This window comes from Nelumbo lutea, chromosome 5 (assembly GCF_056320005.1).
Source record: "Nelumbo lutea isolate HS-2025 chromosome 5, American lotus-T2T, whole genome shotgun sequence".
NCBI classification, from domain to species: domain Eukaryota; kingdom Viridiplantae; phylum Streptophyta; class Magnoliopsida; order Proteales; family Nelumbonaceae; genus Nelumbo; species Nelumbo lutea.
In genome coordinates, this window is record NC_142688.1 from 50,048,312 (window position 1) to 50,061,211 (window position 12,900).

General features: G+C 36.7%; 1 pseudogene; it reads right to left on the reverse strand.

The window, feature by feature from the left end:
• Positions 1 to 5,432: 5,432 nt before the first annotated feature.
• Positions 5,433 to 11,074, reverse strand: LOC148852302 (uncharacterized; annotated as a pseudogene).
• Positions 11,075 to 12,900: the final 1,826 nt, after the last annotated feature.

The window sequence follows — 12,900 nt, forward strand, 5'->3', positions numbered from 1 at the left end:
ATTTCAGTTTTTTTTTGTAATTTTCTGTTTTTTCAAAATTTTATGTAATTTCTATTAATTTTATGCATTTTTATGTTTTTGTTTAGTTTCTTTTTTATTTCTTGCAATTTTTTTTTTAATTTTTGTGTAATTTTCATTATTTTATCTAAATGGGTTGGGTTGGGTTCAGGTGGGTTTGGATTGAACCCAACTCATTTAATTCTATCTAATTGGGTCATTAATGGGTTAGTGGGTTAGATGGGTTGGGTTGAAACTCAACCCAAACCGAATCCAATCCAACCTGCCCAATTGCCACCTCTAGCTAACTGTTCTCTGATGGATGGTGAGTTTTGAAAAATAAAAACTCACTGACGTGGGGTTCCCTGTACGTTTTGAAAAGTCATGATGGGTTTAAGAGAAATGCTGAAAAGTCATAGTGAATTTTAGACAATTTCCTATTTTTCTCCATATGATTATTCTTTTCATGTTCAATTGTTAATGAATTTGTAGCCATATTGAGTCATAGAAATGATTTACTACCTGGTTTGCATAGTTTATCTCTCCACTCTCTCATCAGAAAACTCAGAACGGCTGAAAGCATCCTCCATACAGCTTCAACTCTTTAAATCATATTACAAGAACAAGATTAAAAGGAGACTAGATCTGCTCCTCACAAAGCGCATCTCACACCAATCTAACAACGCGTCCCAGCTGCACATCAGGAACATCTTCCAGACTTCCATACTAGTTATTATTCATGGGGAGATGTTCCAAATATATGGTGGGATGGGCATGAGGTTGGTGTGAGGTGCGCTGCATGATGAACAAATCCCAGTTGGATTAAAAGATGGGAAAAACTATTATACGGGAAATAAATGGTATTGAAAGAGTTTTCATCAATTAAAACCCACCTGTGAATTTTTATAAATTTCACCTGATTGGTAACCAATTATGATATCGGTTAATTGGTTAAGAAATTTTTGAATATCATATCTTTCCAGTATCATAATTGAACCTTTATTTATTTAGTTTTGAACAAGTTTCTTTTAAGTTCTAACATTGGAAATGGTGGGCTAGATAAAGGTCAGACTTGGGCTGGGTTGGGTTAGGATAAGGTCTACCTTAGCCCAATCCAATCCAATCTTCAACCTGAAGTTCTCAACTCTAGCCCGTCCCAATAAAATATGGCTTGGGTTTGGATTTGGGTTTACACCTTAACAACATTAATATGCACATGTGCAAAACAATGCACATGAAAACATACAAATACATGGCATATATGCAAATTAAATAATTCATCATGAACAATAAATCAAAGTAATACTTAAGAAGCATCATTTGTCGTCTTGCCTGTCAAAGCTACGTCTCATCAGCAGAAATCATCTCATTCTAGTTGTTCTTTGCTAATGATAGAAACATAAAGAAATCAACTCTACAAGTACAAACCATGAGGATTTAATGGGAATTAAATGTTCCCATTAAATGTTCAATTTGTACCATTACACCGCCCGACCCTTCCACAGGCCACAAGAGCTACTGACATTAAGAAAATATTATCATTTTGTGTCCTGATCCAGCAATTTAAATATATAGACGTGCCAATATAAGAGAGATTAAGATACCTGAACAGAACAATAAACAAAAAAAAACAAAAAAAAAAAAAAAGCAAGGGAAAACACAAACAAGTTGGGATTAAACCCTAGTTAGTTAACAACATAAAAAGAAGGCTCATTTTATACTTACCAAACTTAGAAACAGGATTTTCAGTGGATTGCTTTATTGATGGCCTCCTGTATTCCAAAGCTAATTAGGAAAACTACATCTACATAGTCATGATTATAAAAAGGAACAACAGAGAATTCTGGAACAAGATCAAATCAGCCCTTCACAAAGTCTCACAGCACATTTCTGCTGTTTATTGAGAATATCTTCCAATGATAATATCAGAAAAGATAATGTCATCAGTGGGAGATGTTTCCAATACATGGCCGGAATGTACTGTGGGACATTGTGGCTGTGGGGGGCAATCTTTAAGGGGGATAATTTAAACTCCTCTGGAGCCATATCCATTTGGGAGAGTTTTCAGGTAGCGGCTTCTGACTTTATGAGGTGGCCTCTGCCCAAACCACAATATGTTTGGTGAAAACCTTAGAAAGCCCAAATAAACAGTCTTTCAACCAAAAATAGGTCTTCTCATTGAAGAGTTTTTAGTGGCTTCCCAAAGCAGCTCAATGGAAATTCTATCTTTTTCCCTCGGTTGTGTATCCTAATCAGTTATAACGAAGGAGAAAACTTTGACTATCTAAGTTTGACAGCCTGGGCTATCAACAGAGTAGTCCATGTATGCCCCTTTAGTTCACACACAAACTACTTGTAACATAGTAGTCCCTGAACGCTGGCTGTCAATAGGGAGAGAGAGATCCTTGCTGACACTGAGGTGGCTGTTGACTTTAGACAGCCAAGTTTTTTTCAAGAGTAAAAGTACAAGCTAGCCCCATCTTGAGATACAGTTTTGTCTCAAGGCCGAGTGCAACTTGCGTAGTTGGGTTGAGCATTTGTCAAAGTTTGAATTGTTAGACAGTTTTGATGTAATTTACACATTTATTGTAAATGAATAAAGTGCATGTTTGATTCATGTTGTGTGGTATGTTTTTGTGTAAGACCTTTAAACTGGGCACTTAATGAGACTCATGTTAGTTTAGAATGTTCACAGCCGTTGGATAAGTCTGGGGAGATTTATCCTGCCAAGGCTGACGCTGGTGTGCTGTCAAATGTTAGGGTGGTCTGTCTCAGTTGCCAGGGTGAGACCTAAGGTGCATGTAGTGTATGATTACTTGAATCTTTGAACCGGACCAGATTTTCAGTATTGCCCTGGACCTTGGAGATTGATGGGCAAAACTAGAAAGTTACACCTGACCCTTAGACTCAATTATGATACTGCACTAAGTGTCAGATTGGGCTGTCTTTGATATGTCAATCAGTGAGATCCTTAGCGGGGGTCAAAACCTGGGTATATTGGGACAATCTGAGAATTCATTTGAGTGGATGATCATAGTGACAGGATCAGTCCCTTTGTCGGACAAAGGTAATGATCGGGGATGCACTCTCTCTTATGGAAACTAAACTACCGGTAGTTGATTTCAATCGTTGGAATTTTGTTTTGCAAAATTTATATATATATATATATATATATATATATACAAAATGTTTGCAAATGGTTTTAATTCCTGGGATCCATGTGAGCAGAGAGTGCAACACTGTTCCTTGCAGTCGAGGGAGAGGTCCTCTCTTGTTGGGCAGTGTTTGATCATTATGGGCTGAGAGGTTAAGTGTAAGGCCATTTAGGGTTATACCTGATGGGCTAATCTTGCATCTGCCCATAGTCCCTAGGTTTTTATAAAATGGCTTGGCCTAGGGACCACTTAGTGTAAGTGTTGGGCCAATGGAGTCCATGTGATGGGCTCAAGGGGTTCATTGAGTTTTTCCAGTAAATTCGGCTAGGCCTTATAACAGAGGTTGGGCCGAATCCATGTGGTTGATGTGTAGATCAATGCTTGGGTCCCACGCCATACAAAGAAGCCCAACTGGGCAATAGTTCGGAAGCCTATTGAGCACTTGATACATATTGGGCCTAAAGCCCATTTCGAACTGGGCTGATATGATCAGTCACTTAAAGGGGCAGATCTGAGATTAGGTCGAGCCAAAAGGATTGGGTCTTAACCCTATCCACTCATAGAGACCAAATTCAAATTAGGATTTGAATATGGTAACCTTCTGATAAGATCAGGAGTGGGCTGATCTAATTTGCAGATATGATTAAGAAGACTCCTTATCCAAATACAGATTTGGATTAGGATAACTCCTAATGGGATTAGGAGATTTCTTAATCACTAAGAAAGAAAGGGGAGAAACCCTAATTCAAATTACAAGAATTTGAACCTTAAGGGAATTCATAGAGAATACTCTGCAACTAGAGATTGGATCTCAAAGAAACCCTAGAGAGGAGAAAGCAGTTCGATACCTTCTTCTCTAGTCTTCTCCTCCAGTAGCCGCCGCCATCAACTATCAGTTCGATATCTTTATGAGGGAAAAGATCAAGGAAGCTTCTTGATATCAGTCTTTGCTGAAAGATTGATCATGTGTAGTGCTCATTGCTTCCATCAATTTCTTCAGAAGGACCTGGTTCGTGGGACGGACACTGCTGGTTCTGCTCCATCATCACTGTGTCATTTTCAGTGGGAGCGGTTCTTGGAGGTTTCTTTGGGCGTGAACACCGACATTGGGAGATATTGTTTTTTCGGATCAGGTATATACTTCCATTTTCTTTTGGTTCAGATCTGGTTCGGTTTTGGTTTAGGTTAGATCCTTGAATCCCAGTTGGAAGAAAGGTAAGAAATTTTTGAATTTCGCCCACCAATTCCGCACCCTTTTGGCGTCCATATGATTTACCATTCTTTCATGAATGGCATCAAGCTTTGAATCCTAGTATTGAAATTCTTCAGCAATAGGAAACCCGACTTGCACCCTAACCGATTAATCATCCATTCTTGCTCCTATGACATGGTATGACCCATTTGGCTTAGATGTTGTTTGATAAAAATCAAATCTAAAAGCTAAAAAGCTCTTTTTTAAATGTTGGAAACCAAAAATTTGCAATTTTGTTTTCCAAAGTCTAAAAGAACTAAGAAGGGCACTTTAATCATTATTAGCCATATAAAATATGTCTAAAACCATACACGGGCCTTCTCTTGCCAAATTAGACCTTTTATCACATTTAGAGACAGATATGGTTCAGTTGTTAACACAATCGAGTCCCAACCTCTGAAAAACAAATTTTAGATTCCAGACCCTAATTCAAAGCAATCAAACACTACCTTAGATGGGTAGATCTGCCCCATCTCCAATTTTTAGATAAATCGTGGCACATTACGGGTGCAAAAGGATTGTGATCCGATTCGATCAAAAGTCCGATCCTATATTCCAAGATTTTAGATCTTCGGATTGGATAATAGGGTCCAATCAGAAATCAGATCGAATTTGGATCAGCCCCTATTCAATTCAAGAAGATTCGATTTGAAATATATATATGGTGTTTATTTATTTATACATATATTATTTATATTATATTTTTTTTGTAAATTTGTAATATTATTTATTTATTTTTTTATAAAAAACATGTATATATGATGAAAATAGTTAAAAAGATACTTGTAGTTTTTGTTTTAATTTATTTAAATTGTTATATTTTATTTTTCTTTTAATAATTACTTTTTTTTAAAAATCAAAATTGGATAAGATTAGACCCAAAAATCTGACTTCCTCGACGATTTTGAATTTAGATATACCTGATTTGAATCCAATCCAATCCGTTTGCATCCCTTTGTCACACCACTTGATTATAACAAAATATAGAAAAAATTGTCACTATTAAAAGACATCAGTCTTATTTACATTTATGCCTTTATACTTTTAAACTTCCAATTGTTTTTCAAAACAAAAACAATTGCCATGTCACCTGCCACATCAGAAGAGTGACATGGCAGCTGTTTTTGCTTTAAAGCACAGATTCATGCATGTTGGCAAACAACCCCTTAGTATGATTGTATAGTTAGAGATGTAGTCGTACCTTGCAGTTGAGATGTTGTTGGTCTCACTTGATGTGCTTCAATGACGATGCCAAGAAAGGCTTCTCTGATCTGATTTAATTCCCTGGCGACATCATTTATGTACATTCGTTCTTTAGGAGATTCAGCAGAACATTGGATTCCAATTCTTATCACTGAAGCAATGCACTCTTGCAATTTATCCCTCACATTACCAAGACTTCCAAAGTTTAACCTGGTTTCCTCTTCTGTTTCTTTTCCTACTCCATTCATGGGTAGAAGTTTTGGGTCCAAAATTTTCATCACTTCTTCAGGAAAAGCCATCTTTGCAAATCTATGGAGGTTGATATCATCTTTGAACATTTCATCTGTTGGTCTTTTTCCCGTGAACATCTCCAGTAAGAGGATTCCATAGCTGTACACATCCCCATGTGTTGACACCTCGCCACTTGTGCCATACTCTGGAATTTATATTTATATCTCATTAAAAGCGTAAATGTAAAAACCTTACAGTTTTTTCAAATGATTTATCTAAGAAGTTGGTAAGAACCCAAAACACTCTCAGCATTAATGGAAAAAGATAAGAGAGCAGCTTAAACATCACGAGGAAAAGAAGATTCAAAACCGACCTAGTTAGATAATGTATGAGCTGATTTTGATTGTTGCTCATTTATTTCATAGAGAATTAAAAGAACTGATGGGATATCTAAACATTTCAACATTGGAAAAATGATACTATTTACTAAATACTAAATAGAACTGGAACCTTTCTACCTTTGTTCTTCAGATCACCTACCCGCAAACTTTTTCCACGTCCCTACCTACGAGACACTAATACTAAGTATATTCCTATATACTTTTAGGGCATGTTCCTTGTCAGGATTTTGAGAGGGGGAAAAGTTGATCAACAGAATTTTGATTTTCATTAATTAAGATACCCATGTTGTTTTCTCAGATTTATCTGGGGTTTATGTAAAATTTATTCTCCCTATGTATCACTTACCCCGTCTAATTGATAACCCATCTCCTAGGTGGGGAACTCGAATTAGCTGAACGATTTAACTGTTCAGCGGGCTGTGGAACCAATGATGATATTCTATGTCAGTATTGAAGTCATAGGCCCCACTGTAAAAGATGCAGGTCCCATGTATTTAATACTAGTGCTGAACAAAAAAGCGTTCAGCTAGACCTTGCTCCTACGTGGGTGGGTAACTTTTTCACCTAGGGGAAGTTGCTAATACTTGGATGGGACAAAATTATCTATTTTAATAATGGTTTTTTTATAGCTAAAATGATCATTGCTTTATTTACCTGAGAAATAAAAGAACATGGGTAAATGTACCTAGCCGGGTAAGTATTTCCCTAAGTAAGTGCATTTATCTGGGTAAGTAACTTCCTAAAAAAGAGCAGGGCCTTAGTGTGTATAGGGATGTGGGAAGAGTTTTGAGAAAAGTACGGACAGACCCAATACAAATTTCTAAATTCCATTGCACATCTATAAACATTAAAAATGTCAAAAACCCCTATTCTATGCACCAATGCCCGCCTATAAATTGACATCAATTCCGAATTGGCACCTATCCCGTCTGTACTTCGGGTCTATGAATTCTCACACTGGGCTGAACTGTCATTCTCCCAAGAGTTTATGGGTAAGTGCTCCGAAGGAAATACAATGGGTTTTGTTCAACCCCTTTTGTTCTTTATCATAATGATATGGTGCTATTATTAAATCCTACCAGGGGATGCTATGATCAGGATTTGGGTGGATGAATTAGGGGTGCAACTTGGGTACGATAGCTGGGTCAGGTTTATGTTCAATACTTCAATTTAGACCAAAGCCTAAAATTTTAGTTTGGGCTGAGCTTGGGTTGAGCAAATTATACCAATATACACATTTCAATTGGGCTGAGCCTAAAATTTAACACAGTTCAATTAGGCTTGAGTTGGCAATATGGGCTCAGGCACTCTATTTTACCAATGTACAAGCGAAGGACTTAAATCTATACAAGTTCACTAAGCTAAACTGTTAAATGGGAATATCATATATTTTTGTGCATGCATGTATCCAGATGTATATGCATACACCAAATAGAATGGCCTAGTGAAACAGGAATTGTAACCGATCCATAGACAAGGCTCAGATGATGACGTGCATGTATGTATAATTGGGCTGAGTACTTGGTGGGGATTGGGCGAGGATTGAGCCGGTCTTGGGCAACCTAAGGCCCAGAAGAAAAACAGAAAACCTCAAAACCCAACGATTTTGGGCCAGCAGAATTTGATGATAAAATATCCAGACTCAGATCGTCTGTGTAAACTTTCGGATTGCATTGGCTTGAGCTCAGGTTGGCCCTGCCTAAGCTGCACTCCTAAGATTAACATAGATTTAGGGGGTGTTCATGATTTTGTTTTCATTCGTTTTTAAATTATTACGTCAGCAAATTAAAAGAACGAAAACATGTTATGATTTTTATTATCTAAGAAGCAAAAATAAGTTCAGTCTTGCTTTAGAAAAGCAATTCATGTTTTTGTTGTATGATTTATGAAAACAAAAAACATTTTTACAAATTGCAACTAAACGCATGTTTCCCATGTTTAAAAACAATTTGTCTTTAAACCAGATGATTTTAATTTGTTTTTGAAACTCACCAGAAGAACACCCCCTTAGTTTCTATTTCCCACTTCTACGAGGATACACTATGGGAATGCATCGTATTCGTATGTTTTTAGGTGGAGCCCATGAAAAGACACTAAGCAACAAAATTGGAAACACCTACCTTGGCATTAGAGTGAAGCAAACAGAGAGTTTCATAAATCATAGTTCTTTGCCTCCACTCCTCAATACAAGGAAATAAAGGGGAGTTGTTTAGGTGCATCCCCCATGAAAACTAAGATTCTATTGAATCTACTTGACCATAACCAATAATGTTCTGGTGGATCTTGAGCTGAGAAATTCAAAGGATCTAGTTAAGATGGCTTCAATTGGTCACAAAACATTTCTGTATGTGAAACACAACTTATATCTGAAAGAAAGGTTGTTATCATAAGTTTATAACCAGTCTCTTAAGCCATGTTTGGGAGTGCTTAAAAATAAGTGTTTATTTGGGTCAGGCCTACACCATTAAGCACTTATTGGTGTTTGGGAAATAAGCTCGAAATAAGTTTTTCCTTATTTTTTAAGTAAGCACTTACTCAATTTTTTCTTCCAAAATGATCCCTATTTGAATTTTATAAAAGAATTTTTTTTTATAAAAGTACTTTTGTAAAACTGGTTTCATAAAAGTACTTCCGTAAAAATGTTTTTATAAAAGTATTTTTGTAAAAATGCTTTTGTAAAAGTATTTTTATAAAAGTGCTTTAATAAAAATATTTTCGTAAAAGTGCTTTCATAAAAGTACTTTTATAAATACACTTTCATAAAAGTACTTTTGTAAAAACATTTTCGTAAAAATGATTTCATAAAAGTGAACTAATCTTAAGAAAAATTTAATAATATATATAATATAATAGTTGGTAAACGAAATGAAAGAGCTGTAGATTAATTTTGTTACCTGGAGCAACATAGTCGATGGTCCCTTTCAATACAAGTGAGCTAGTCTGGTTCCCACAAGGATCATTTCTGTCTTCTATGAGTAGCCGAGCTAGACCAAAATCACTAACATGAGCACTCATATCATCATCAAGAAGAATGTTGCTTGGCTTTAGATCACAGTGAACAATTGGGATTTGGCAGTGATGATGAAGGTAATCCATTGCAGAAGCCACATCAGTTGCAATATTTAGCCTTTGAAGGATGTTTAATTCCCTGAGATTGTTCTGTACATCCATGTCTGGATGCAACCACATCTCTAGACTGCCATTGGACATAAACTCAAAAACCAGGGCTTTGAAACCATTGCCTTTTGAATCCAGACTTCAGCAAGAAGTAAGTATCTTGACAAGATTCCTGTGGCGAATGTTCCTCAATGCACTACACTCAGTCATGAAGCTCTTGGAAGCTCTTGGTTGTTGAAGGTTGAGTACTTTTATCGCAACAACTTTGTCAACCTGATTGAGGATTCCTTTATACACAGAGCCAAAGCTACCAGAGCCAATCAACTTAGTTGTATAGAATCCATTAGTAGCTTGAAACAACTCTTTGTAGGAAACTTTGAAGTGTTGATCACCCATTGAAGGTGTGGATGGAGGTTTCCTTTTGGATTTTCTTATCCAACAAACAGTAATTAGAAAATAGCAAATCAAAAGAAAAACTGGAACCACAATCATTATGGCCCTCACTTTTTTGGACATGGTATTTTTTCTTTTCAAATCAGTAGTTGAGCAGTTTGGCAAGTGCAGTTCAATGATTCCTCCACAAAGCTTATCATTTCCATCCACTGAAATTGCACTTGCATTTCCAAATACTCCTTTTGTTGGCACCTCACCCTCAAGATTGTTGAAAGACAAATTCAATTTCTGTAAATATTAAAGGTTTTCTAGATCTTTTGGAATTTGTCCTGATAAGTTGTTTTGTGAAAGATCTAGTACTTCAATCCCCTTTAATGAACTTAGTGATGGAGGAATATTTCCCTCCAAAAGGTTATCTCCCATATATAGTTTATGTAAACTAAGACAATTTCCAATACTGTTGGGGATTTTATCAGACAATTTGTTTCCAAAGAAGGTCAATTCCTCAATACTCTACAACTTTCCTACTTCCAAATGTATGGGACCAGACAGTGAATTAAAATGCAAGTAGAAATGTGATAGGGAAGAAAGACCAAAGACTTCTTTTGGTATGATACCAGCCAGATTGTTATGAGAAAGGAACACAATTTTTAGATGCTGACAATTTCCAAGGCTAGAAGGAATACTTCCTGTAAGTTTGTTGTTTTTCAAAGAAAGATAATACAAAAAAGTGAGATTGCCCAAAGAGGAAGGAATCTCTCCTGAGAGTGTGTTGTTTTGCATGTCCAATACTCTCAAGTTCTTTAGTTTTCCAATACCAAGGGGAATGCTACCTGATAATAAGTTGTTCCTCAAGGACAAAATGCTCAAGTTGATGAGGTTTTCTATTCCCAAGGGGATGTTTCCAGATATTTGGTTTTTTTCAAGCAAAAGATATTGAATTGTAGTTGAGAAATTGCCTATAGAGTTTGGTAACGTGCCTCCAAAATTATTACCAAACAGTTCCAATCTCTCTAGTCTGGTAGAGTTGGTCAAAGAAGTGAGAAAACCCAAATCATCTTCTTTCCCTGCTCCAAGTTTATTCCAAGCAATTGCTAGAGTCCAGAGATCCTTAAGACCACCAAAGTCAACATGGATAGGTCCAAACAAATTGTTTCCACCGGCACTAAAGATTTCTAGTCCCGAAATATTGCCAAAGGAACTTGGAGGCGATTGAGGTTTGGAAGTGTAAGGCCTATGTTTGGTGGGAAGCTTCCATGAATTTGGTTGTATGTGAGACCAATATGGTTGAGAGATGATAAATTGTACAAGGAGTGAGGGAACATACCAGACAAATTGTTTACACCAATCATGAGATATTCTAACCCCGTCAATTTGCCGAGTTCTTCAGGAATGCTTCCTTCCAAGCCATTAAATGATAAAATTAGACATGTGAGCGTAGACAGGTTACTCAGAGAAGGTGGGATTCATCCAGTAAAGTAATTTTTTTTGAGATGGATTTCCGAGAGCTTGGGCATGAACCCAAGTTCAGGTGGAATGATTCCACTAAGTTTGTTGTTCCTTATATTCAGCATCTTAAGATTGTTGCACTGGGTCAGATTGATTGGGAGTTCTCCTCTGAAGGTGTTATTGGTCAGACCGATATATTGCAGCCGGAATAGACGACCGACTTCTTGGAGGATGGTTCCACGGAAGCTATTATTGTCGAGATTGATGGAACGAAGAAATGTGAGATTCCCAATGTAAGGAGATAACGTTCCAACCAAGCGTTGCGCCTCTAAAATACAAGGACACGACTCATTGATGCCGACGACCACATGTGACACCTCGCCAATGGCAGAAATGGAGAGAGTCGTTCCAAGAACTTCGTGCTTCAAGGGGATCGTCAGTAATTTGTTTCTTGAACTCAAGCAAAGCATATCGATCAGTCTCGTTTCCTGAACTGGTCATGGTCATGGTCATGGTGGAAGATTCTAAAGCCAGAATGTTGGTGAACATGAGAACAAGGACAAGGATGGCAAATAGACAGAATGTTCGTAAACTCATCATGTAAGATTAGCCAAGAGTCTTCTTCCTTTGGGATGCTTTAGATGGATATATAGAAGTAGCCAAGGCAAATATTGTTGGGAAATAGAGTCATTGAAACTTAGAGGAGAAACTATGAAGCACGTTTGAAGATGTTGTTTTTAGAACGTTATTTGCCCCCACTCAACTTCATTGAGTTTTCTATTGGATTACAAACAAATATGTTCACAGGATACAATAGAGTTTTATGTGAGAATCTACAACCAACAAAGTTGAAGAGTCTTCGAAGAAACCTTTTGTAAGATTATAGTAGACCGGATTGAGAGAGAGACAAAATGACTTTCAAAATTGTGTATGTGAAAGCTTGATTCATGCTCTTTAAATAACTTTTGACGAGTTATGGAGCAGAGAAAGGTGCTGATTTAGAAAAGGTAATTAACAGTTAATGACTATCAACTTTGAGTTGTGTCTTTTGATCACACCTGATCAAATCGTGACCATTGAATGCATCAACGGTCAGCCTCGCACTAAAAGTATGAACAAAGTGTGCCTCATTGCGCTGCACACATGCGTGCGTGCGTGCGTGCTGTACAGTAGCAAACCTCCATACTTTTCTCTTTATATATAAAGAGTGTAAATGAGTTATTATTTAAATACTCATAACAAGTTTTATAATTTTTCAATGAGACAAGATATAACTTGTTTTAGTAAGAAAAAAAATTATCTTTCAAAACAAATGTACAGATATAATTTTTTATGTAATTTACCAATCAAACCCCGTTCAATTTAATCTAATGAAATTAAAATCCAACAAATACTTCTAACGGTACAACGAATCTACTTGTACCCATCGAGTATCTGAATTGCAAATCACTATTTGATAATTAGAAACTGCATTAATTGTGGCTTCAATGACACTTTAGAAACAATTGACCTTATCTTTGGACTTGACTGTTGACCGTAAGTCATTGGTCACTTAAGACTTTGATTATGGTACAATATGGGTCAGAGATAATCAGCCCTTCCAATAAGGGAGAAAAATTAAGTTGGTTATTTCAAGTTCCAATTTCCAACCCGTAATACAAAGCACATCATGAATATAGAATAGGTCAGAGATGATTAGTGC